Here is a 25,595-nt window from a genome sequence, read left to right as displayed (position 1 = left end):
ATGTAACAGGTATATAATTGCCCTTACTCAAAGGCATAGCAGGCAGGAGAACATTTTTTCTTATGAATTTAAGAGAGTGCTCCCCGCCCCTCTTCCCCCGTCCCGAGAGCCTTTCTCAAAAACCCTAAGTGACCTCTGACCATCAATTTGTGTCGCGTGTGCAACACGTGCAGAAAGGGACAGCCAGCTGCCGGCTCCGGTCAGCAGCGCCGCAGCAGGACCCCAGAGCGCGCCACTGGACTCTCGTGGGAACCACGCCCCTGGCTCCAGGGTGGCCAGTGGTCCGCGGGAAGCGCTCTGCCGTCCCAGGGGCCCCATTCCATAGGCGCCGCTTCCCCTCCTCTCCTATCTCCCTCACAGCGGAGCCCGAGTTCGGAAAGCCAGGGTCATTCTGCGACCCCTTCTCCTCACGGCAACTCGGCCGGCACGTTGCCTCCCAACGCGGATCCTCCCAGCACCAAGCCGCCCGGCAGAGACCCAGGAGGTGACCGTGCCGGCCCAGCCCGGGTGCCGCACGGCGCCGCTGCTGGACCGGAGCCGCGCGGGGACGCGCCGTCCCCGAGTGATGACGCGCTTCCTGCCCTCCCGGCGCTCGCGGGCCGTGCGCTCGCGCTCGCCCTCGGCTCTTGTTCCGCGCCCGGAGCCAGCGGCGGCGGCAGCGGCTGAAGCGGCTGCGGGAGCGGAGCGGTCGCCGGGCGCGCGGGGGGACGCCGGCTGCACTCCGGGGCAGGCGCTCTGCAATGAGACAGTAAATGCATCCCCCGGTAAGGCGCACGGCTCACTCGGGTTTTCCTCTTCCTCCAGCTGCATGCACGTTGCATGAATTTCTCGTGTCTTTTCCCTCCCCTCTACAGAAGGAAAATGTGGGTGGTTTTTTTCTCCCTTTTGCATCTCGTGAGTGATGCCAATGCAGAAAAAACCCCGCAAAGCTCCCAGATTTGATGTCCTAGGAGGGCTTTCTGCAAAAAAAATAAAAATAAAATAAAATTTATGCACCTGTCTATTGCACATGTATGTTTTCACTGCACTCGACCTGGGCGCAGCGGTTTGCAAACAGGCTGGCAGCCGGCGCCTGAGAACGGATTCCTGGCCGCGGGCAGCCAGTCCCCTCCGGGGCTCCCGCTGGGTTTCCGGTAACTGGGCTTTGAAAAGCGGCCCCGCCTGCATGGAGTGTCCCCTCGGCCCCGGCCGGGCCCCCGCGCCAGGAGAGTTGGCGCGGGCGGAGCGGCTTCATTCCAGCACTGGCCGCCCGGACTCCAGCGCCACTTTGCAAACAAGTCTCCGGTCGAGGCTGGAGGCAAAGACAGCCCGCCGGTGCGGAGCTCCTCCAGTCCCAGATTCTCAGACCTGCCTATTCCACGACTCCCCTTGGCAATCTCGCCACCAGCAAAACTGCTGGCCGCTGAGGGACCTGGGCAGCGCCCGCCCGAGAGCGAGGACAGGATTTGGATTTGCTGCCGCTGGCCTCGCACTGGACTAGCGGCGCCCTCTCCTCCCTCGGCCCCGCAAGCTGCAATCTCGCGCCCACTGGGAGCCGGGGGTCCCGGGGACTGGCAATTCGGGATTCCCTGAGGGGACCGAGGAACGACGTTCGAGGGCGCCATATTTTCAGTGGGTCTCGGCTGCGGAGGGAGGGGGCGTACGGTTTCTGGGGCCCGGGGGATAGCGCGGCGCCCCCGCAGGAGAGGCAGGAGGGGTTCTGGCCGGGAAAGTTTGCGCGCCGAGACAGGAGCGGAGGCGGCCGCGTAGGGAGCGCACGGAGGTTGTTCCCGCAGGGGCGCGCGGGCTGCGACGCGTCGCCAGGCCGGCCCGGCCCGGGTGTAGGGCCCAGAGCCGCCGTCAGGGGCTGCGCGTCCGGCTCACCTCCGCTCGCTGTCCCGCCGAGACGCGGCTTGCAGGCTCCGAGTCGCAGGGAACACGCCCCTCTCCCCAGCCGCCGCGGCTGCCCGGGCGCTCCGCCGGAGCCGTGCGCTTGGCGGCGTCCCCCCGCCGGGCGCCCGGTGCAGAGCGTGCTCCCGGCGTCCGGCTTCGCTTGGGCGCTGCGCGCGGCGCGGGACCTCGCTCCCTGAGGGAGAGGAGGCGAGCCGGCTAGCGGTCGGGGCCGAGGGCCTGGCTCGCGGTCGTCCCCGGGGCCGGAGAGCGGCCCTCCCCTCGCCTCGCCTCGCCTCCTTGGCTGCGGCGGCGACAGCGGCAGCGCCCGTGGCTGCGTGCTCGGCTCTCGCCGCGATGCCAGCTCTTGGAGTCTAGGTAAGGGGGGCGTTTCCAGAAGTTGGGGCTTCAGGTGACGCGTGGGGAAACTTGGAATTGGGCCGCCCGTGAAGAGTCGAGGTGAATAGGGGAAAGGAGGCTGTTTCAGAATCCCTGTGTCTCGTGGTGAAGACTAACCTCCGATTATTTCCAGAAGACGAGAGAATGAGCCGAAGTATTTGGCGTGGTCCAAGGCACAAAGAGGAGGGTAGGGATGATGCCCCGGAGAAATGGGCCCCCAAATGTATATAAATGACAAAAACGTACCACTTATTTGCCTTTAATACTACCTGGGTGTGCAGACTTGTGGCATTCGTCAGGTTGCACATTATCCTCCTCCCTTCTCCAGAGCGCGAAGTTGGCGACTTCTCAGGAGTGGGGCTGTGGGCATTCTTTTCTTTTGAAATACAGCAGATTGTGATCTCTGCTTTGTGTAGGGGCAGAGGAAGGGCGTGTTTGCTGACCTACAATCAGCTGAGTGCAGAAACACGCAAGCCTTTCTCCTTGGCGTCTTATTGAAATGATGCCATAGTATTGAGGTCATGTCAGCACTTTGGGGCTTCATCTTTGGAGAGGTTTCAAGGGATCACAGAAAAGGGGGGATGTGAAGCTTTCATCTGATGTCAGGGATTAGGCTGCTGCTTCGCTAGTTCACTTCATTAAGTGCCTCCAGTGTGGATGTCAGCCATTGCGTTTCCAAGATTTTTGTCTTCCTTGACTGCTGATTTTCGGACATCTATACAAAAACTGTGGAGGGGTGGTGGATGTGACACGTGGCCTTGAGGGACACCTGCATGAATGCTATTTTTTTTTTTCATTGAAGCCTGGAATTGTGGAAAACACCCAGAGCCCAAGATAGATTTATATCCAAAATTAGCATAACTAATTTAGAAGAGACTCAAATCAATTGCAGAAAGCCGTCTATTTCGTAAAGCTCCCAGTCTTAGTGATGGTACCTTGAATCACAGAAACACAGGGAGGGCTCTTCAGATTGAGGAAGTCACTGATTTTTCTCTGCCTTTGTACCCACTTAGGTTATCAAGGAGATACACTTTTTAATTAAACTCTTATGTATTTTTTTTTTTTTTTACTTTTTAAAAAGGTGTCTGTTTTTGACAGTGATGTTGTACTTCTGCCTCCAAAGGGAAAGCAAAAATTTTAAACTTAAATTTGTTAAATAAGTTACTGGGGATACTTTTTATTGGCTTAGGCTTATAGTTGTGTCTTGAATTCACCTGCTAACCCTACTTATTTAGGGTTTTTTTTTTTTTTTTTTAATGCTTATTTATTTTTTGAGAGGGAGAGAGAGACAACGTGAGAGCAGGGGAAGGGCAGAGAGAGAGAGGGAGACACAGAATTTGAAGCGGGTGCCAGGCTTCCAGCTGTCAGCACAGAACTCAATGGGGGCTCTAACTCATGAACCGTGAGATCGTGACCTGAGCTGAAGTCAGACGCTTAACCGACTGAGCCCCCCAGGCACCCCTTGTTTAGGGTTTTTCAAACCAAACACTCTTTCCTGGTGTATTTTTTTTTTATTTAAAAACCTTTTTTTAATGTTTTATTTTTGAGAGCGAGAGAGAGCAAGCCGGGGAAAGGCAGAGAGAGAGAGAAATATGGAATCGGAAGCAGGCTGCAGGCTGTGAGCTGTCAGCACAGAACCATGTTGCGGGGCTTGAACTCACAGACTGGGACATCATGACCTGAGCCAAAGTCAGATGCTTAACCAACTGAGCCACCCAGGTGCCCCTTTCCTAGCATATTTTTAAGTGAAGTCAGGTTTTGCCCCTTTCCTAGAGTATTTTTAAGTGAAGTCAGGTTTTACAAAGGGGGGTGTAAGTGAGTGATGGGGGGAGATGGAGATTTCTAGTCTAGTTTCTGTCTTTTGTAACTTAAAATTATACTGATTCCCCTTCTCCTCCACCCCTCATTTCCAGCAGATCATTAGTTCCCAAGAGCAGTTAAGGGTGGTTACAGATGGTGAACAATCTAAATTTTTACCAACTATGCTCAGAAAAATAAAACTATACATCTAAAAATGTATTATTCATTTTAGCCTTATGCTTGTAACTACATATGTCACTTATTGTGTGCTTGTGCTAAATGTTATATAATAAAAAATTTTAGAAATACGAGTTTTCTTGGGGAGCCTGGGTGGCTCAGTCGCTTGAGCCTCCAACTCTTGGTTTCAACTCAGGTCACGATCCCGGGGTCATGTGATCAAGCCCCGAGTTGGACTCTGTGCTGAGCATTGAGTGTGCTTAAGATTCTCCCCCCACCCTCCTCTCCCCTTCTCTCTTGCTCCTGCACTTGTGCTCTGTATCTAAAATTAAAATAGTTTTCTTAATAAAGCTGAAATAAAAAATTAAAAAGGAGAAGTTGCAAACCCTTCCATCTTCATTCCCAAGTTTACTACCTTAATATTTATCAATTTCTTATGCCACTGTTAACAGTGTTACAAATTGTGCTTTGTTGCTTCTTGCCTGATTCATATTATAACTTCATGGGTTGCTCAAAGTTCCTGCATTTTTGTTGTTGTTGTTAAAAAGATTTTATAACTTCAAAAAGGTTAGGAAACGCCAGTGCATTTTGGACAGTTGCCTGTCACTTTACCAGGCTGTGTGATGTGTGTGTGGCATGCCCCAGACTCTTGGGACCGTGTCTGAAACTTGTGATCTGTGACATTATTGATTCAGAACTTTTGAGTCATAATGTTTTCCTGGAGATTTTGGGTGGTGTTTGGCCAATACAGGAAGTACTAAAAAAGAGTTAAATAATTCAGTCATTTTTATTGGGTACACAAAATTTTAAAGGCAAGAAGGAAAACTTAATAAGCAGGACCAGAATTACAGCTTAACATACCCAACTGGTGCCTTTTTAATTACAGTACTTCCCCCCAGAACTTCTTAATCCTATTACTTTTATATTTAATAAGGAGACTAGTTAAAACATAAGCCAAACAGAACTATTACAAATAATGGGGATAAATGCTAGGTTTAACCAGATGTTTTGCCTAAAGTTAAGAGTTAAGGAATCTGCATTCTGTCAAACTCCGCCTGCAGGCCCTCTCCACAGCCCCCTTCCTCAATAAGCAGGTTATGAACGGCAAAAAATGTTGGAGGGGGTGGAGACAAAACACAAAAAAAGAAACGAAATCCTTAAGGTAGGCTTCTCCTTTTTCAAATTTTTATTTATTTTGAGAGAGAGAGCCAATGCCTGCGTGTGCACAAGTGGGGGAGGGGCAGAGAGAGGGAGGGAGAGAATCCCAAGCATGTTCCCTGTTAGCAAAGAACGCAGTGTGGGGCTCCATCCCACAAACTGTGAGATCGTGACCTGAGCTGAAATCAAGAGTTGGACACTTAACCAGCTGAGCCACCCAGGCACTCCAAGGTAGGCATCTCCTGTCCATCACCATCCTGACAACCTTTGGTTCAGTGTCAGGTACCATTTGAATGACACCAGGTAGACAAGGCTGGTACAAAATGGTTTGGTTGTCACAGCCTTTTCTTTATGCATCACCTGGAACTGTGAGTTAAAACTGTGCTCATTTGTCACCCATTTTTCACAGTGGATTTTCAGAGTCAGTGCCAAAAGCGTGGTTTTTGTTTCTCCTTTAACCAACCATTTAATTTCAGCCAAAGTGACGCAGTTCTGAATATCTAGAAAAGTAATGAATATTTGTATTTCCTTTTTACTCTTCTAGCTGCAGTCTTAACAAAATTCTCTTAAGTCTGCTATTCACTTACCCAGTTGTTTTGAGGGCTTACCATGTGCTTCATGCTCAGAAGACACCCTGTCCTAACCTCACACACCGAGTTCCTAGGAGATGATACTTGTATTTTACATATCTAGTAGGTGGTGGGGGGAGAAATGAGTGTGTGATTAAGTTGTATTTGTAGGCCAACATAATAGATGAACAGAGGATACGAATAGTCAGTTCCCACAAGAAGGGATGTAAATGGCCAATAAACATGTGAAAAGATTCTCAGCCTCCATGATGGTCAGGGAAATGCAAATTTAAAATAAGTATTTGTTTTCTGTCCATCCAACTGACCCACTTAAAAACAAAACTGGTAGGGTGGCTGGGTGGCTCAGTCAGTTGAATGCTGACTTCAACTCAGGTCTCATGGTTCATGGGTTTGAGCCCGTGTCGGGCTCTGTGCTGACAGCTCAGAGTCTGGAGCCTGCTTCGGATTCTGTGTCTCCTCCTCTGTCTGCCCCTCCTCTGCTCACACTCTGTCTCTCCCTGTCTCTCAAAAATAAATACACATTGGAAAAAAAAAAAAAAACTGGTAACATCTTCTCTTTTAGATGTATGGGGGGAGGTGCAACTTACAGTCTCTTGGGAGTATGAATTGCTGGAAGATTAGGGAAAGCAATTTCTAAGTTTGGAACTTGCCGCCATGTGCCACAGCAATCACATATTTGGAGTCTTGTCTTACAGAAATAAAAACATCAGCATGCAAGGATCTATGTGTGATGATGTTTAAGGTAGTATTACAAAAAATACTACAATAATAGTGTAGTAGTAAAAAAAATGGGAAGCAACATGAAATGTCCATCAGGATGAATAATAATTTTGGATTATTTTGCAAGTGATGTCCAGGACATATGAAATGTAAATGAAATCAAGTTACAGAGTATCAAATTTAGTATGATCCTATTTCTGATTTAAAAAAGAAGCTCTAGGTATATAACCTTGGAGAGAGATGTGAAGGACACACAAAACTTGAGATTGTTTAAAATTGGGAGTGGGAAGGGGAGGTGACTAACTTGCTCCATATACACCTTGATTGGTTTCCTTGCTCAAACGAAAGCTTTTCTATAGGGAAACACTTTAAAATGGTATTTGGTTCACGAATACAAAACTTGTCTGGGACCACTTTGGAAACAAAAGGTGAGCAATAGTACACCTGCTTTCTCTTATGTTTTCTGCAGTAATCTTTTATCTCTTGGGAAACTTGTAGTTAATTATCTTCTAACATCCTGAAATTTCCCACCTTTGAGTCCGTGCCTTCTGCCTTGGTCGTAAAGGGTGGCTTCAGGAAATGCTGTTTACCTCTCTCCCCCAGGGGAGTAGTGACAATAAGAGATCAAGAAAGCTCTTAGCAAGTGTTCTCCTTTTCCTTGACTTTGTCTGATCCCAACTGAGGGAAGGTCTGGCCAATTGCAGAGTCTTCTCAGATAGCAGCAACATGTCCTTAGGCTTGGTTTTCCTGTCTGAGCCTCAGAGAGGTGCTATCTAATGACTGTGCTGGCATTCAAACTCAGGTCCCCTTCCACACGATCCCTAGCTTGCTGACTGCTTCACGTGAACCATTTGTAATTTTGCCTCTCAGTGTGATTTTTGAAACTTGATAGAATTTACGAGTTCTTGGCAGTTATCCCCCAAAAAGCTGTGGAAAAGCAGTGGAAACTCCATCCACATTTGAAGAAGTCCATCCTAGGTGACCCTGCGAGTCCTGGTGGGAGACTGAGTCTCAATCCACTGGGACCCAGGCTCTGCCGCACCATTTGAAAACCATGGTTTAGATACCACCAGCGGTTCCCCAGCTGGAATGCATCAGAATCACCCAGAGGGCTTGCTAAAAGCCACGTCGTTTGGCCAGGGTTTCAGACTCTAAGTCTTGGGTGGGGTTTGACAATTTGCATTTTTAATAAGTTCCCAGGTGATACTGATCTTGCTGGTCATGGACCATATTTTTCAAACTGCTGGTTTAGAGAAACCAGCTTCCTGTTTTGCAGGTCTTGTGTTCTTGTCCAGCCAGGGCTCTGCCCTGTCATGGATCGAAATTAGAATGCCAGTCAAGGCAAATTCACTCAATTTTATCAGTTTTACCAAGCATGGAGAAATAAATTTTGGGTTGTGGTAATTAACTCTTGCCTGTATCCATTGCACATGTTTGGGGACTTACTGATGGATAGATGGATATCTGTCTACTCCACAGTGAAAGTCAGAGTTCATGAGTATGGTTTTAAATATTCTGTAATGGATTCTCATGAGAGAGTGGAGAAGACTGTTAGAGATTGTGTGGTTTTTGTTTTTCCAACATACATGCATATTCAAGATTTGAAGTCGTTGATTTCTTTTAATTAAATGTTGGCTACATGTAAAGGGCATTGTGAAGAAAATGGTGACCGGATGATAAATGTTGCTTAAATTGCATTGTAATCTGATCATTAGTGCATTTTTTGGGAGGAAATTAAGTGCAGTAGCCATTAATTTCAACAAGTGTTTATTTCACTGTTGCCAGAGGGGACACATTTCTAACAGTGCTTATCAGTGGCACATACATGCTTGGCCGTCCTCAGGGTCCCTTACTTGTCTGTAAGTCCTTAGCGGCTTGGCAGACCCAAAGCTCAAGAAGAAGTTTCCCTTTTGAAAGCCTTTCCTCCCGACTGATCACGTAATTCTAAAATTCTTTAACAGATTAAACACTTGTGCTATTTTTAGCTACCTAATTTTCGTGCCTTTTATTTTCTAATGGTTTCACATGTGAGTTATGAGCAAAGCAAAACTGGTAATGGTAGCAGGGTGTATGGAAAAAAGTGAAACAGGAGGGAAATTTTCATGAAGGAGATCCTGCATAAACTTGTAGGATGGGTCTCTTTTGTAGGGTTCTCCACTCCAGCTATGCACTGGAATCACCTCGGGATTCTGATGTGTTGGTTTGGGTGGAGCCGTGGCATTAGTGGGGAAGTTCTCCAGGTAATTCTAACATGCAGCCAAGGTAGAGAGTCTCCACCTACAGTTCTCTGCCGCCTCATTTTTCGAAGATTTTGTTTATCGGGCCTTCCTTCAACCTTTTTTTTTTGTTTTTGGTTTTGTTTTTTTGACATTTTGTGTGAATGGAGCAAACCAAATGGCTTTTTCTGGGTGGTTGAGATTATAGATGTTTAAATTTTTTAAAAATACTTTCTCGTATTTTCCAAATTTTCCCTATATTTAGGGTATATTTCTCTTATAATCAGAAAACATGTTAATAAAAATCTTACCAGTGGCTGGTGTATCAGATACAAGAATCTAGATTTCCCTATGATAATCAAAATATCAAAACAGCAACATCTTCCTATATACGGCAATACATCAATACACTTTCCCTTCTGTGATCCTTAGTTCACTTTTGTTTGCTAAAATATCTTGGGGTTATAGGTTTGGCTTATTATTTTACAGTTCTACATTATATAGATTAATTTACAGGAAGTCTTACAATTGAATTTTGTAAACATTTAAAACCATTTTTCCTGCCTAATTATGTTTTATTAGGGTTCCTGATAATCAGAATTTTTGAACAGCGAGTCGTGTGGTGCCATCAACAGTTTTGGTGACTTGAAATCTATATAGATTGCCTGCCCAACTCAGTGCCCCGGCCACATCTCTTTGTTATCTTTTCCTCTACCCTACTTGAGCCATCCCTCCCATGGGTGTCTCTAGACAGAGGGTATTTGGTATCATCTAGGGACATTTTTTGTGTGTCATAGCCTGAAGGGAGGAAGGGGTACTGCTGGTATTTAATGGGTAGAGGCCAGGGGTGCTGTTAAACATCTTACGGTGCCACACAACAAAGACTTATGTGGCCTGGAATGTCAGTCATGCCAGCGTTGAGAAACCTTGCTTCAGTGTTCTATTGATTGATTGACGGATTGATTGATTTTTAACACCAGTCCACAAGGGAGAGAGGTTTTATGTAATGACCTGATAACAAGCATATACACACAACTGGAACAGGTCTCCTCGAACATTCAACCTTACTATGTATACTGTACTCTTAGACTTTTTATTTTGCTCAATTCAAAAAAATGCTCGTCATGACCCACTACATTGATTTTACGACCCACTAGTCCTTCATTTGAAGAACAGGGTTGTAGACCTTCTCATGATCATTAAGTGGACCTCCAGCAAATATCTTGACAAGCATTCCAGTCCGACCCTCAACCTTTTCTCTTTCATCTTATTCCTTTTAGTATCCAGTCCCACCCAGCCTTCCCCCCTACCAGGGCCTCTAACCTGGTGACCCTTCCAGATTCCATTGACCGTCATCCCTCTCTTCTCCTCTGACCTCCCCTGCCCCAGCACAGGTGCTTGCATACACCAACTCCCTTGATTGACCCTTTTCCCCTTCATCTAACTCCCTTGGGAAAACCCCACCCTCTACCTCCTGTGCTCCTGCCTGAGGCTGAGGAACGCGCTGGAGAAAACACTCAGGTATCTGTATGGTCTCTTGATTTATGACCAGAGACCCCAAGGGGGATTCTTGGCACAGTGGGGTGCCCTATGTCTCTGTGCCCCGCCCACTTTGAGCTGATGACCGGCTTATTTCAGTGAGAAAAAGGAAGCAATTAGGAACGGGTGTCATCATCTTCCCATGCGAAATCTGCTAGTCTGTCTACAACTGTAGCCACACAGCCTTGTAACCGCAGAGCATTGTAGCCACGTGTGCCTGGGGGCCTGTGCTCTGTCCTCATGCATGTGTCACCTTTCTCCTCTGCGTGATCACTTTTCCCTGTCCGATGGATAATCCCCCACCCGAGAGATGCCTCTTCTAAGGGAAAAAGCAGCCCCAACAGCACACTCTTGACCCTATCCCCCTGTCAGCGGTTCATCCATTCCTCTACCCTCTCTAATAGTGACCCTTTTGGAAACAATTGGCATACATTCTGCTCCACCTCCTCCCCTCTTAGTCTGTCTTGGACCCACCCCAATTTGCCCTCCCCCCTTTACCGAAGCCACACTTCCTCAGGCACCCATGATATCTGGGGGCCGGCTCTTCCTTGTCCCTTTCTGCAGCCTCTCAGCAGCCGTTCGCCAGCTGATCGCTCTCTGGGACACTTTCTTCACTAGGCTTCCATGCCACCGTCCTCACCCCGTTCTCCTGTGTCCTGGCTGCACCACCTCCAGCCCTCCTGCTGGATCTCCTCATCCTAGCCCCTGCAGGTTGGGGGCGCTCTCTCACACTTGTTTCACTTACCAGCCAGCTCCCTTAGCACCTCCGCAGAGGTCTCCCTGGCACCCTGTAGCCCCTGCTCTCAAACCACTGCCCTTTTTGTTTTCCTATCATTTATCATTCCCAGATATTATATGCATGATTCATTTATTGTCTGCCCCATGGCACTAGAATATAAACTCCAGGAGAGAAACTATCTGGTGCTGTGTCCCCAAGTGTCCAAAACAATGCCTAGCACATAGTGGGTAACAATTTTAATGAGTAATTGATGTGGAAGACTTGGCTGGTGACAGGTCAGCCTTAGATAAGGAAAAAAAAATCTTTGTCAGATTTGAGCTAAGGAAGTGAGTAATAAGTGGAAAAGCGGTATCTCATGGGAGCAATATTTTTTTAGGTCAAGTGTTAAGAGTTAAAGATTCAAGTAATGAATGAATGAAGCCCATTCCTTGCTAATTACTTGTTGAGTGATAGAAGGCACTTGTGGAGGCTAGGTCGCTGTGGACACATGGTCGCCCCTCTTGTTTTTATCTCTGAAGGAGGGGCACTTAAGTGGTCTGCTTGGTAACTTTTGTCACTGGGTTGAAGACAGTAAATGCCCTTGTCTGAAGTACCTATCATTGACCTCGATGTTCTGGTGAATTGTTTTGGTGTCTCACTCGTCCCCAGAGTCCACTCGACTGCATGGAGAGAGGTCTCCTTTCTCTTCTGCATTTGAGCCCATGGCAGAGTGCATTCCTGCAGACGGGTGGCGATGGTTTTCTCAGTGCTGCTGTCTCAAGCATCCAGCTTAGAGAGTCCCAAAGCTTCCTGTGTTTAAAGGACAACCCCTGTCTTCTTTATTTGCATTGCTGCAAGACCACCCATAATTACTTGGCATTCGGGGCTAGGACCAAGTTTGATGTAAGTGAAGATATTTCCTGTGTGGCCCGAGGTCATGCATGGCAAATCTTCCCAGAGGAGTGTGGATTATTCCTGGGTTTGAGAGATTACATCAAGGGCACTTTAAGAGGCTTAATTTTCTCCTTGAAGGGCTTTCTATTGGGCTCAGCACCTGTCACTCCTGGGCCATCGCTGGCAGGGTTAAAGGCTAAGGCATCAGCCAAAGGCAGCCTGAGGTGCAAGCATCAAGCAGTTGGGATTAGTACATCCAAGAAGAAAGGGCACATGTCTTTATGGGATATCTGAGAGTGATTCCAGGGAAGTTACTTAAAATTTTTCAATGTGTATTTATTTTTTGAGAGAGAGAGAGAGAGACAGAGCACAAGTACGGAAAGGGTAGAAAGAGACACAGAATGTGAAACAGGCTCCAGGCTCTGAGCTGTCAGCATAGAACCTGACACGGGGCCTGACCTCAAGAACCAAACCGTGAGATTATACCTGAACTGAAGTGGGATACTTAACCGACTGAGCCACCCAGGCACCCCAGGAAGCTACTTTTTTAAAAACGGGCGGCCTGAATAGTTCTAGGTCATTCTCTTCCTTTGACAAAGAACTGAAGCTTGGAAGGATGAGGCTTACCTGGGCCACTTGGCAAAACTGAAAGTGGAATCCCACTTTCCTGACTACCATAGATGCTTTCTCCTTGGGATGTCTGGCTGGACCCGGACTTTAATTCATGGCTGTGGTTCTCTGCCCTGAATGTGCCCTGTTCCTTAGAGGGTATAATGCTAAGTGAAATAAGTCATTCAGAGAGAGACAAACACCATATGATTTCCCTCATATGTGGAATTTAAGAAACAAAACGAAGAAGAGGCAAACAAACAACCCAGACTCTTAAATACGGACAGCTGGTGATTATCAGAGGGGAACTTGGTGTGTGTGTATGTGTGTGTGTGAGGGAGTGGGTAGGGATGAAATAGGTGAAGGGGATTAAGAGTACACTTATCTTGATGACCACTGAGTGATGTATAGAATTGTGGAATCACTATATTGTACACCTGAAAGTAATTTAACATCATGTGTTAATTATACTGGAATTAAATGAAAAATGCTGTTCCCAAACCCCACCTGACGCACTTAATTGGAATCCCTGAGAGCGTGACCTGGGCACGTGTGTGTGTGTATGTGTGTTTAAATTACCCTAGGAGAGGTTGCCCAAGAAGGGCATGTAGGGGGTAAAGTCACCCTGTAGGCCTTGCACATGGGACAGAAACAGCTCCTTTCTGGTGTAGGACAACCATCCCGATGGAACCAGTCTGCTGCTTGCTCTCCCACCCCCCCCTCTGGTTACTAGGTAAGACCCTCTAGGGTTCCATCTTCATATAGAAAGGACCTTTTTGAGGGGGATATTTCCACCATGTGTCTTGTCCTACTAATGGGGAGAAAGAAAGGTGCATTCAGTTTGAGCAAATCCTCTCTTTGAAGGCCTTTAGGATCCTCTTGATTCAGATCCCCAGGCCCCTGAGTACCGAGGATGGTTCACAGCTCTCAGACCAGCTGGTGCTTGACACGGACTGTGGGTGCCACTCTGATGGAAGGAAAAACGGAGTGTGAGTTGGCTGTGCAGGGCTGGGTTTGGACAGCTTTATGAGGATGGTAAATCACTTGCTGGTGAACTTGCAGATGTTTCAGAGCTCTGGTTTTGTGACAGTTGCCATAGACCAAGAGTCCACAGCACAGCCTGCAGTGAAGCGTTGGGACCACCGCCTGTCAAAGCTGGCTCTCCCTCTAACCCGACAAGTGGTTCACACAGAGCTTTATGAATGTACATGGTGACGACATTAGAACAAGCCCTGGGGAATCTGAGACGCAACTGGGGGCCCAAGTGTCCTCCACAAAAGGAACAGCAGAAGGGCATTTCTTCTTGAAGTGGGAGGTGTCAGATTGTTTGCCTTCGTTAGGGCTGCTGTAACACAGCCCCACAGATCCACAGCTTACACAACAGAAATTTATTGTCTCTGTTCTGGAAGCTGGAAGTCCGAGATCTGTGTGCTTCCCTTCCGAGGGCCGTGAGGGAAGCATATCTGTGCTGGGCCCCTCTCCTTGGCTCGTGGATGGCAGTCTTCTTGTGCGTGTTTGATTCTGTGTCCATGTTTCTCTTCCTTAGAAGGACATCAGTCATAATGGAGTAGGGCCCCCCCCCCCAGGATCTTCATTTTAACTTGATTACCTCTGTAAAGGTCTTATTTCTAAATAAGGTCACATTCAGAGATGCTGGGGAGTTATGGCTCTAACATACCATTATTTTTTAATGTTTGTTTATTTTTGAGAGTTGGTGGGGAGGGGCAGAGAGAGAGGGAGACGCAGAATCTGAAGCAGGCTCCAGGCTCTGAGCTGTCAGCACAGAACCCGATGCGGGGCTCGAACTCCAGAACTGTAAGACCATGACCTGAGCCGAAGTCAGATGCTTAACTGAGTGAGCCACTCAGGGGCCACAGGCATACCATTTTTGCGGGGACAGGAGTCAGGACATTTCACAGATTGTCACTGACCTGTTTCTCAGAATTTGAATCTGATGTGGAATGCTTCTTATTGATGCTACCTTTTTAGGCTAAGTTGGTAATCGTGGTGGGATTCTGCACCCACCAGTTTTACCCCGTTTTTGGCACTTTGTATTTCACTGAGGCCTTGTACGTGTGTTGCCACCATAATAGCCCCAGAAGGCAGGCCGTTTCTACGTTGAGGAAGCTGAGGTGTTCCGAGGTTTACACACCAAATTCTGGGGAAGTTTGACTTAAGCTCAGATTTTCTACTCTTATCCCAGGTTTCTCCCATAACACCAGTGATTCTCATACCTTGATATGTATCAGAATTTTCTGGGAAGCTTGCTCCAATACAGATTGAGGAGACCCTCTGGAATACTCCTGAATCAGAAGCTGAGGTTGTAACCAAGGAATCTGTATTTTTAATTAAGTTTCCCCCTGGAGATTCTGATGTACTCCAAAATGTAAGAACAAGTGCACTCTACTATAGATGTAATATTTTAGATGGTGACTGGGAGGGGGAGGGAAGGAAATAAACCACCAACACCACTAAGTTCCTATTTGATGTTTTTGGCTTTTATGGCAGGCCCTAGGAGGCATCATGGAAAGGCACTCGCTGGAACCAGGGGCCACTGAGAACCCGAGGGGATCTCCTTTCATAATTACCCCTGCCACCATATTTACGGGTTTGGTCGGAGCTCTTTGGCTGTTCAGGACATACTAATTGTCCCTCAGCTAGTGGAGAGTCTAGCTTGAACTTTTTGTGCCACGTATATGCACTTTGCACCACAGTGGGGAAGGGGTGGGAGAGAAGTTAAGAGGGTCTGCTAACTAACATCACTTTATCAAAGCAAAAATAAAACCAGCAGGAGGACAAGGCAAAAAAAAAAATTGTGATTAAGTATTTATCATTATAAAATATTTGCATTAACTAAAACTTGCGGGAACATGCATGCACAGTATGGAAGAATCTCCTGGAGAAATGTTAAAACATGGATTCCTGGGCCCCCAGCTCCAGAAATTTCTTTCTAATTCCAAGCTGCTGGTCTGGGAACCACACTGTCACTGGGCGGTTTTATCTGCTGATATGCATAGCGAAAACCTTTCTAAGCCTTGGCCATTAGCCTTAAGATTATAACCTATACTCAGTATCAATGTCCAAGTTACTTCACCATCTTTGTTTTAGTACATCCTCCTTTAGGTTGGGCTGTATCTCTTAGGGTGTGGTCCTTAGCCACCACCATCACAATTACGTGGGACTAAGGTTAAACACTGTAGCTGCCCAATCCCCAGAGATTTCTAATTCGGCAGGTCTGTGTGGGGTCCAAGAAAGTGGAGTTTCCATTATCGGGAGATTCTTAGGTATACTGAAGTTTTGAGGGCCACTGAGCTAAGGCTTGGAAATCAGTTCTGTTTTTTTACTGGCCCCATAATAAAGTTATAAACACTGTTAGATTGATTGCATTGTTCCCATTTTCTGTCTGGGAATGCTGTTGTCTTGGTCTCAAGTTACCAGGACCTAATTCTGCAGAGGAGATATAATTTGAATAGATTGTTAGAGTTCTATTTGAATAATCCTCTCTCCCTTTTTTACATGAGCTCATGCAGTTCATTTTAAGTTAAGTCTTTAAACAAAAGTTATGTTCTTTGTCCAGGTAAATTACCTTGAAACAATGATAGGATGTGAAATTTATTACAGATTTTTGGAGTTCATTCAAGGAGGCTCTGTGGTTTTAAACTGCACAGTTAAGGATGACCTTTGGTAGAAATATGTTTATGTTCTTGGGCTCTGGGTACATATTTAAAAACTGGGTAAATGAGAAGTGGGGGCTGGAGGATGGACTCTTCTATTAGTAAAGGGGATTCAGTTGCATGGAGTAACAGATCATGGTTCTCTATGCTCCATGCCCGGCAGATGTTTCTGCAAATTGATCCCCCCACACCCGACCCCTCAAGACAGGTTTTTCAGTTCTGTATTCTTCCTTCTGGCAGAATGGGGACCTTCACTTTTAGAAAGAGGAGCTAAAATTAATTTTGTTTCATTGGACCATACGCGCCACGTCCCTTTATATAACATATTCTGGAAGTTAGAAATAAACTGTTAAAAACCACAGCAGGAGCTTCACATGTTTGTTAAAATCGATCGAACTACACACCTAAAAAGGAGGACACTTATTGTATGTAATAATACTTAAGTAACCTGACTCAAAAAATATATCAGGGGAACCGGTCTTGATAGCCATCCTTTTAGTGAATTAGTTTGACAAGTAAAGATTCCTTTTGTGATGCAAACGATCCCCCATAACCTTCTTTGCACCATACTTCTTTGAAAGCCATTCTTCGTGCTTTGCCTCTGTTGGTGTTCGGTGGGGAGGGAGGAGTGGAGTTGGCAAGACCGCTGAGGAGTGGATGTGGCCTCTCATTCATTCTTCCAGGTCATTTTCTTCTTAGCTCCAGATCCAGTACAGGGTGGGAGTTCACAGAGGTTTGGGGGATGAATTAAACCACCATGCCCATAGAGAACCTGAGGTGTGGAGAGGTCAAGTGGCTTGTCCAGATGTGAGGACAAGCTGGCAGAAGCGGGAGAAGAATCCTCCCAGCCTTCTGACTCCCTTTCACCATCTTTTCTCCAACTTAGGTCTTAGAAATTCCTGTTTTTTCAGCTGGGAGTCTTTGAAACGAGGGTAGGCCTGTTTGTTTGTTGTGGTTTTAGAGGCAGCCTGTTATCATGGATAAGCCTTGGCTTTGAAGACATTCATCAGCTTGGCAAGCCTTTTTTCTGAGTGTCCACAGGGTGCATGGTTGATACAGCCCAGAACAAAACAGACCTAGGCCCTGCCCTCATGGAAAGCAGGATCATGAAGGGTATATGTCAGCAGGAGGCATTAAAACAAACCAGAACAGGGATGACTGTTGCAAAGGGTAGCATGTGAGAGCCTGTTACACAGTGGTCGCCAATGATCGTGTGACCTTGGGTGAGTCACCTGACCTCCGTAAACCTTGGTGTCCTCGGTAAAACAGACAAATCAAGGATGTGTTGCAAAGATTCAGTGAGATAATGAACCGTAAAGCAGACTGTGTGCTTCTGGGTAATTATCTGTCACTTGTTAAAGAGGGTGAGTCAATGGACAAATGTGTTTTTCACCTCTGAGCTGCACTGGTCCTTATAGACAACCTCGGGACAGGAGTTTGAGGTGTCGATTTTTCTCTCTTTTGGATCATCTTCGCAGCAACGGGAAGTTGTACCGGAGGGCTGTGCTGCTTGGTTTTTGTCCTTGACTGATACGGTTGAGGTGGGAGCAGAGCTTTCTAGCTGGGGAGCTGAGTGATGATTTAGAGGTGTGTTGACCCAGTTAGTGAGGCCCTCAGTCCCTTGGGGGATTCCCGAGCTCAGGCTCTACAAAGACGGTCCTTTTCCAAGTGTTCCAGGACTTGGGAGAGCTGTCATCCCTCTACATGTCTCTACAGGACTCCCAGAAGCAGGAGCTAGATTAGATTTTAAGTAACCTTACCTGAAGAGAACAACAAAAAAGAAGCAAGGGCTCCCACAGGCTGTGAGAGCTTTCTTAAAATGAGAGATGCAGGTGCCTGACTTTGGCTCAGGTCATGATCTCAAGGTCCATGAGTTTGAACCCTGCATCGGGCTCTGTGCTGACAGCTCAGAGGCCTGGAGCCTGCTTCGGATTCTGTGTCCCCCTCTCTCTCTGCCCCTCCCCTACTCATGTTCTGCCTCGGTCTCAAAAATAAACATTAAAAAATTTTTTTTAAAAATGAGAGATGCAGATGAGCTACACCAGGCTTCCCCAAACTTCTCTGATAATAAGAGTCACCTGAGTGTGTGTTAAATGTCCAGTTCACCAGGCCTGCGCCCATCTGGATTGGGGCTCTGGAATCTGTGCATTTAATAGTTACCCATGTGATTCTTAGCAGGGATGTTTGGGAAACCCTGGCTTAGATCATAAATCTCCTTGTCCTTGCTATTTCAAGTTGGTCCACAGACCAGCAACATCCTCTCCCCCTGGGAACTTGTTGATACTCTGAGGCTCAACCCAGACCTGCTGACTCAGAGTCAGCATATTAATAAGACCCTAAGGTGAATGTGCACACACAATAAATGTGGGGAAAATTAGGGCTTGCCTAGAGGGCAGGGACACCGGTCAACATTTTAAACCAGGGATGTGGTGATAAGCCAGGGATTTGAACTCTGTTTTCTGAATGCAGACTGAATGCTCATGGCACATCTTCTGGACTCAGTTCCTACTAACTCAGGGCCTGTCTCCAGCCTGCTGTCAGGAGCCCCCTCACTGTCCTGTTAATACTGCATCTGGGAAGAATGAGCCTGGGGACAGGAGAGCACCACTGGGACCACCAAAGTGTGTCATAACCCTTGGCGTCCATGAACCCAGTCAGGACACCTTCTTACTGCTCCCGGGAGAAGACCGAGGTCCAAATGTAAAAGTCTGTGATTGTAATTTTTGGAGACCTGTGGGGGTTTGCATCAGACCAGTGGTGGGTGCCCGAAAAAGTTGTTTTATCTCCATCCAAGGACAGGATCAGCTGGAGTGCAGTTTTTCTAATGCTCCTCCAGACTCTTAAATCCCCCCTCCAACCACAATGTCAGAGAAAATACCCTCTGAGGCACTTGCCAAATGGTTTGAAATAAGCGTCCACACACATTTCCGAAAAGACAATTAGAAGCTTATTTGAGGAAGTCAAGACCTGCTGTGCTAGACATTATAGTCAGAGCACAGTGCCAGTTCAGGAAACTCTCCTGGGGGCTCTTTCTCATCCCAGCCCTGCTTTGAGAAGCTGAACTTGGGAAGTGGACAGGCCGCCAGGTTTGGGAGAGTGGAAGACAAGGGAGGAGGCAAAAAAGGGGAATGAAGTGCCCCACGGAGAAAAGAACAATGGCTGTGTCTCCTCCCAGGAGAATTGGAATCCTTGCAAACACAGTCAAGCGGAAGAGTAAAGGTCATTAATGAATTCACCCACACTTGAATCATATTACTAGTTAGTACTTGTGTTGTGGCCTGGAAGACTGTTTAGGAAACTGAGCCCCAGAGAGGTCAGAAACTCTATGCAAGGTCACACGTTGGGCTAGTGGCAAAGCCTGGGCCAGGATCCAGGGATCTTGGCTTGTCCTCTGCTCTGTCCCCGTGCTCTCTGCTGCTTTCCCTCTGGGAGGGAAGATGATAAGACTGTGAAACTTTATGAGGATTGGATCCAGATGTGCTAGCCCTGCCCACCTCCGTTTAAAACTAACAGTATTTTTTCTTTTTTAATGGAATAGACTATTTTAATCTGCTGGTTTCATTTGCTAGCCCACCTTACACATAAAGGTCAGGAAAGACAAATCACAAGCTGGTAAATAGCTCCGTTGTTGGGGATGCTGCACCAGGCTGCTTCTCTTGGCACGAGGCACCAGCTCAGAGGATTTATAGCACCCAGGACAGGGGAGACCTCTGCGGTGGACACGGGCAGAATGTGTGTGTTCGAAGTGAAGGCATGGATTTATACACTCTTGCCAAGGTCCACAGGGACAGATGCATATTAAGTTTTTAAAATTAAATTGTGGGAAGGAAGGCTGAAACATTACAAAGACTTTTTGGCTTGAGTACGGATCCTAAAGGGCTTCAGTGCAGAGGCATGGGGAGGATGTAGCCATTTCTGTGATGCCTAATTGCTTGTGTGGAAAATCAGAAGCCTGCAATCATTTATGCCACACGGTTTAGCAATAGATGACACATTGCCGTGGTCTGAAATAGTTTAGTGTGTGTGCCCGTTTAATTTTGTCCAGTAGATTGAATTCTGAGGGCAGCGAAGCCATTCTTTTGTCCAGCAGCCCAGGGGCATGTTGTTAAATGAGTAGGCCATCCGGCTGTAGTGGTCAAAGGAGGTGCCTAGGGAAGGTCGGAGCTAGAGGCCAAGTGCTCTGAATTTCAGGGTTCTTCCATGTTCTGTTGGCTGTGTCAGCCACGCCGTTACAACTGCTTCTCGCTAATAACTCGTGTTGGTTGAAATCAGTGAAGTCTTAACAAGAGACTTGTAATTTGTTGAGAAATTAAATCCTTTTAGATCATAATAAACCAAGTAGTCAGTGGTATCCGTGGTTTAATTTGCTTTGAAAACCGGAGGGAAATCCCATGCTTTGATTTCAGTGATAGAATGGCAGTGTTCAGGGGAATTGGGTTTGAGAACCATTGGGCTCGGTCTTACCACAGTCCATCTGATAAGAAGCCAGGGTCTGGCTCTGTCATTCAACTGGTGGCTGAGGTGCTCTGTTCATCAGGTTACTCAAAGTGTGATCTTGGGACCAGCAGCCTTAGCGTCATCTGGGAATGTAAAAGAAAGGCAGCCCCATCCACCCCCGCCCCACACTGAATCATAACCCTGGGGCTGGGGCCCAAGAGTACAGATTTGGTCAAGTTCTGCAGGGTATTCTAATGCACTCCAAGGTTTGTGAGCCACTCCTGTACAGTTCATAGGCAGCAAAAGCTATTTGGGTGTGCATTCTGGTGGGTTGTTTCCCGAAGCATTTCACATTGGGTTGGCTTCTTGTTCTGGCAACCCAGGCCAAGTGGATGGGGCAAATAAAGTTAGATTTCCATTAGTGCTCAGTAATAATTAACGATAACCAGCCCTGCAGTATGGATGGCTAGGACAGTCCAGCTCACTTCAGTCTGGGTTCTGCAAAAAGCACTCTCTGATTGTGACTTGAGAAAGAGTCAGTTGAAGAACATTTTCTTCCCCCCCCTCCCCCGCAAAACCCCACACAAAAAATTATCCCTCCAGGATGCCTTTGACAGTCACTTTCTTATCCAAGATAGGCAGAGATGGACAGATCTCAAGGAGGAGTGGGAGACATGCCCAAACTGGCTGAGGCCCTCACAGAGAGACAGGTTTCCATGGAGGAAATAAAGCAAAGTGGCAAGACTAAGGCCCGGATGTTTTTTGCCTGTGTGTCTGCTGGCTGTGTGATTGCAAAAAAAAAAAAAAAAAAAAAAAAAAAAAAAAAAAATGTTTGATGAGCACTCTTCTCTTGAAAGGACTTTTTCATTCTACCATTTGAAACACAGCTCTCTGAGAAACATTTCCTCATGGAGCAAATGGTTCCAACTGAAACAAACTGAATGGTCAGATAGTATTGACTTTGAAGGAGAAAAGGACAGTTAAAGGTTTCCATTCATTCACGCCTTGCTCTGTGCTAGGGAACGTACCCAGCAGAGTAAGACAGGATGCCTGCTCTGATGGGGGTCACCCAGAGGGAGAGGAAGGGGTGGCTGCAAGGCTTTCCTGGCAGAGGGCGCAGCAGGTGCTAAGGGCGGGAGCCAGCCAGCTAAGGGACTCTGACCTGCTGGGAGCGTTTCCCTGGAAATCCGTGGCACTTGGGGTATATATGGAGGCTGATCTAAGAGACTGTTCCCAAACTATGTTCAGAGGACCCAGTTTCATATTTTTGCTCAGTATCTGAGTGGGTTGTGGGGGACCCCTCCCCTGTCTATGGGGTAAATCACATCATAAGAGCATAATTGTATCCCTTTTAGTTGAAAACGGCTTAAAAATAACTTTAGGGAGGTCAGGTCTGGGTGGAGGTGATGCTGTGAGGAGTATTAGGGAAATAAAATTAAAAGCAAAATCTTTTCTCAATCCAGAACACCTCTCCACAAAGGTGAAAGAGAAAGAAAACAATTTATTATTGGATAAGCATGAAACCAGAATGTGATGAACATCACAGGGAGCCTACTGCAAGGATTGCAAAGCTAGAGATTGCAAAGATGGAAAGAAATCTCATTCTTGTATATAGCTCAGTGGATACAATGCATTATATTTATGTCTTCAAGATAAAATTGCTAAATTTATCATGTTTTTACTAACTGGAGGTAGAACTTTCAATTTGGAGTAGGGTGACCACTGAAGCTAGGTCCTCCCCCTCCCAGGAAACTGGGAAATAGAGCCTTATCATTCCTTGATGATTGCATTTCAAAGAGGTGCTTCTTAGGAAGTGGTGAAAGAGGCTTATTTGATTTGCATTTGACCTTCCAGCTATAGCCCTGCTCCTTTGCCTTGGTGAGAGTGGCTTAAGTATCCTGGAATCAGAGCTTGACCTTAGCTGGTAAAGGCTCTTGGCTTTGGTTGTAGACAGTGCCATAGGTGATTACTGCCCCCCTCAGGCTGCAAGATCCTCATATGAAAATAGAAGTTGGTCTAGAGTTCTCTGATTCAACGACGTGGGGGCTCTGCCTCTCTTCCCATTTCCCCAAGCTACCATTTCCTTTCTCCCCATACCCCGAGCACCCTGGCCAGGCAGCAGCAGTTTGCAGCCTGGCTCAGAGGTCTAACCAGTCTTTCTATATGCTGATCATCAAGTTACAAAATCACTTTTGGAGCTCAAGGTGGAGAATACATCAGAGATGGCATCAGTTCTAGGAGTGCGTCTTGGCACAGCCACCTGCTTCTTCTCCAAGACAGGAAGGTTTCAGGATGATTCTGCATCGGACAGTTGATATCTGATTCTCCCTCTTTGTATCGGGCTCACCCTGCCTCTGTAAATTGCTTAAACTCATTACTTTGCCCAACTCGCTTCCTTCCATGCCTTTTCCCTCCAATGAGAATCAGAAAGAATATTTGTTTCCTCATCAGTTTAGTTTCTGGGATTTCTGTAGAGGAAGTGGCAAAGCTTTCTATGCCTTGCAGACCAGGCATGTTACGCTTCCCCTAATGCCTGAAGAAGCTAAGAAAATTGCTTTACCATGGCTTTATTAAGGGCTCGCCAAGAAGCTTTGAGTTAAATGACAATATTCATGTATAGAAATTTCCTCTTGGATGTTGTTTCAATTACTTGATCACCCTTCAATTTCTGGATCAGAAAATGGTTTTCCCTGCTTATGCAAACCTCCTGTGGGAACCTCAGACTTAGCATCTGGGTTGTGGAAGAACTGAATCCAGTCTGGGTGAACATGTGTGAATTTAGAGCTAAGGAAAGCTTTTGCCTTGGCAGTAGAAACTGAACACTTGACTCTGGCCATACCCGTGCCAGTGGCCCAGGGGGCAGTGAGGCGGCATCACCGTTTAGTAGGACAAGAATATAAAAACTTGGATTATCAGGCCTTCCCCTCCCTTTTAGTTTTTGGTCCACTTTTCCATCTACTTGCATTTTCAGACCAGTGTGGGTTGTCCAAGTGTCTTGGTTTTGTCCTCTCAGGTTATCTACATTCTGGCCTGTCTTGGATTCTACCTGGTATTCAGCGTAGGGAGGACATAGCATGCCTTCCCCTCAGTCCCTTTTCCTTGGATCTTAACGTGGCCTGGTGAAAAAGGAAGGGTGGCCCTGGGAAGTTGTGGGGTCTGAGGCAAGTTCCCCATTGTGGCCAATCTTGGGTTCTTTATTTAAAAAAATATTTTTTTTAATGTTTATTTTTGAGAGTGAGGGAGAGAGGGAGGGAGGGAGAGAGAGAGAGAGAGAGAGAGAGAGAGAGAGGGGGAGGGGCATGGAGAGAGGGAGAGACACAGAATCTGAAGCAGGATCCAGGCTCTGAGCTGTTGGCACAGAGCCCGATGCGGGGCTCGAACTCAAAAACCGCAAGATAGTGACCTGAGCCAAAGTCAGATACCTAACTGAGCCACCCAGGCATCCCTATTTTTTAAATCCACTGAACGAATAGGTCACCCACAAGATGGTGGGGACCGAATAGGACAGTGACTGTTCTATGTTCAATTCAGTGTTTGGCCCATAGTAGACACTCTGGGAATCTGCTCCCATGCCCTTTATCTCGGAGAGCCCTCCCCTGTCCTGGTCGTACTTGGCAGTCTCTCCCACATCCTTGAGAAAGGACATTACAGTGATAATGCTGTTCTAGAATCAGAAAGCCCTTCATCCATTCACAAAACAACAGCAACAACAAATCACTCATGCTTTTGTTCAGTGAGAGCCCTCATACCTCCTGATGATTAAGAAAAAGCTTTTGGTGTGACATAATTTGGAGAGAAGGCACCTTAATCCTGTCTGATTCTGGTAGCCACTGACCACAAAGTGTTGAACACTTGAAATATGGCTAGTAGGACTAAGGAACTCAAGCTCTGATTTTATTTCATTTAAATTTAAATTTAAAACCAGGTTCTCAGTTTGGTTTTTGGGAAACTTAAGCGCGTTTGGAATAACCTGGACATGTGAATCAGCTTTTTCAGCTGTAAATGTTATGAAGTCAAAATATAGCTCAAGCATTTCCAATGAAGATTGAACATCTAAATTGAGATGTGTGCTGTTAAATGTAAAATGCATACCAGATTTCAAAGCCTTGGCATAAGAAGAATGTGAAATAACTCATTAATGATTTTTATGTTGATTAAATTTCAGCTGAAATGGCAATATTTTAGATATATTGGAATAAAATAGATTTCTAAAAACCAAGTTCCCTTTTTTTTTTTTTCAACTAAAAAGTCAAAAAACGTGGCTACTAGATCTTTTTAAATCATGTATATGGTTCCTGTTATACTTGTATTGGATGGTGCTGCCTTAGGTTTTAGCAGATCTAAAACTGGCTTGAAGGCCCCAAGGAAGCTGCTGTGTGCCTGAAGTTCCTGGGGAGTGTGCTGCTTTCTGGAGCCTTCCTCGTGGCCCACTTATAGAAGGAACAGAGCTGACCACGTACAAACAACAGACCTTTGGAGCACCCTCCCCATGTTAATTAACACTGTGCCCTCCTGGGGGCAAGTTGAAGAGAACCTTCTTTTCTGTGAAGGTTGCAATGTTCCAGGAGGGAGCCTGAATTCCTTATTTCCACACACTCCCTAGGACTCCTCATCTGTATCAGGGCCCTTTCCCAAAAGATGGGCCTCCACCCGGGCCCTTCGAGGTCCTCTGTTGACCCGACTCTGCTTCATTTTGATATTGTGTGTTAGGCCCCCAGCTGAAGAACCCTAAAACCAACGAGCTGGATGAAAGTGGGAAATCCAAATGCTGACTTGCTTTACGGCCCACATGCTC

The 25,595-nt window shown here is 46.6% G+C and overlaps 1 protein-coding gene across 1 annotated transcript in view; it reads left to right on the top strand.

Moving 5' to 3' along the window:
• Nucleotides 1-644: 644 nt before the first annotated feature.
• Nucleotides 645-25,595, top strand: part of TLN2 (talin 2) — a 436,539-nt gene continuing 411,588 nt past the window's right edge. The window contains exon 1 of the mRNA XM_042988722.1: nucleotides 645-764. The gene's annotated coding sequence lies outside the window, so the exon portion shown is untranslated. The remainder of the gene's footprint in view (nucleotides 765-25,595) is intronic.

The sequence above is a fragment of the Panthera tigris genome, chromosome B3, assembly GCF_018350195.1.
Source record: "Panthera tigris isolate Pti1 chromosome B3, P.tigris_Pti1_mat1.1, whole genome shotgun sequence".
NCBI lineage: Eukaryota > Metazoa > Chordata > Mammalia > Carnivora > Felidae > Panthera > Panthera tigris.
This window is presented reverse-complemented; position numbering and strand designations above follow the sequence as displayed.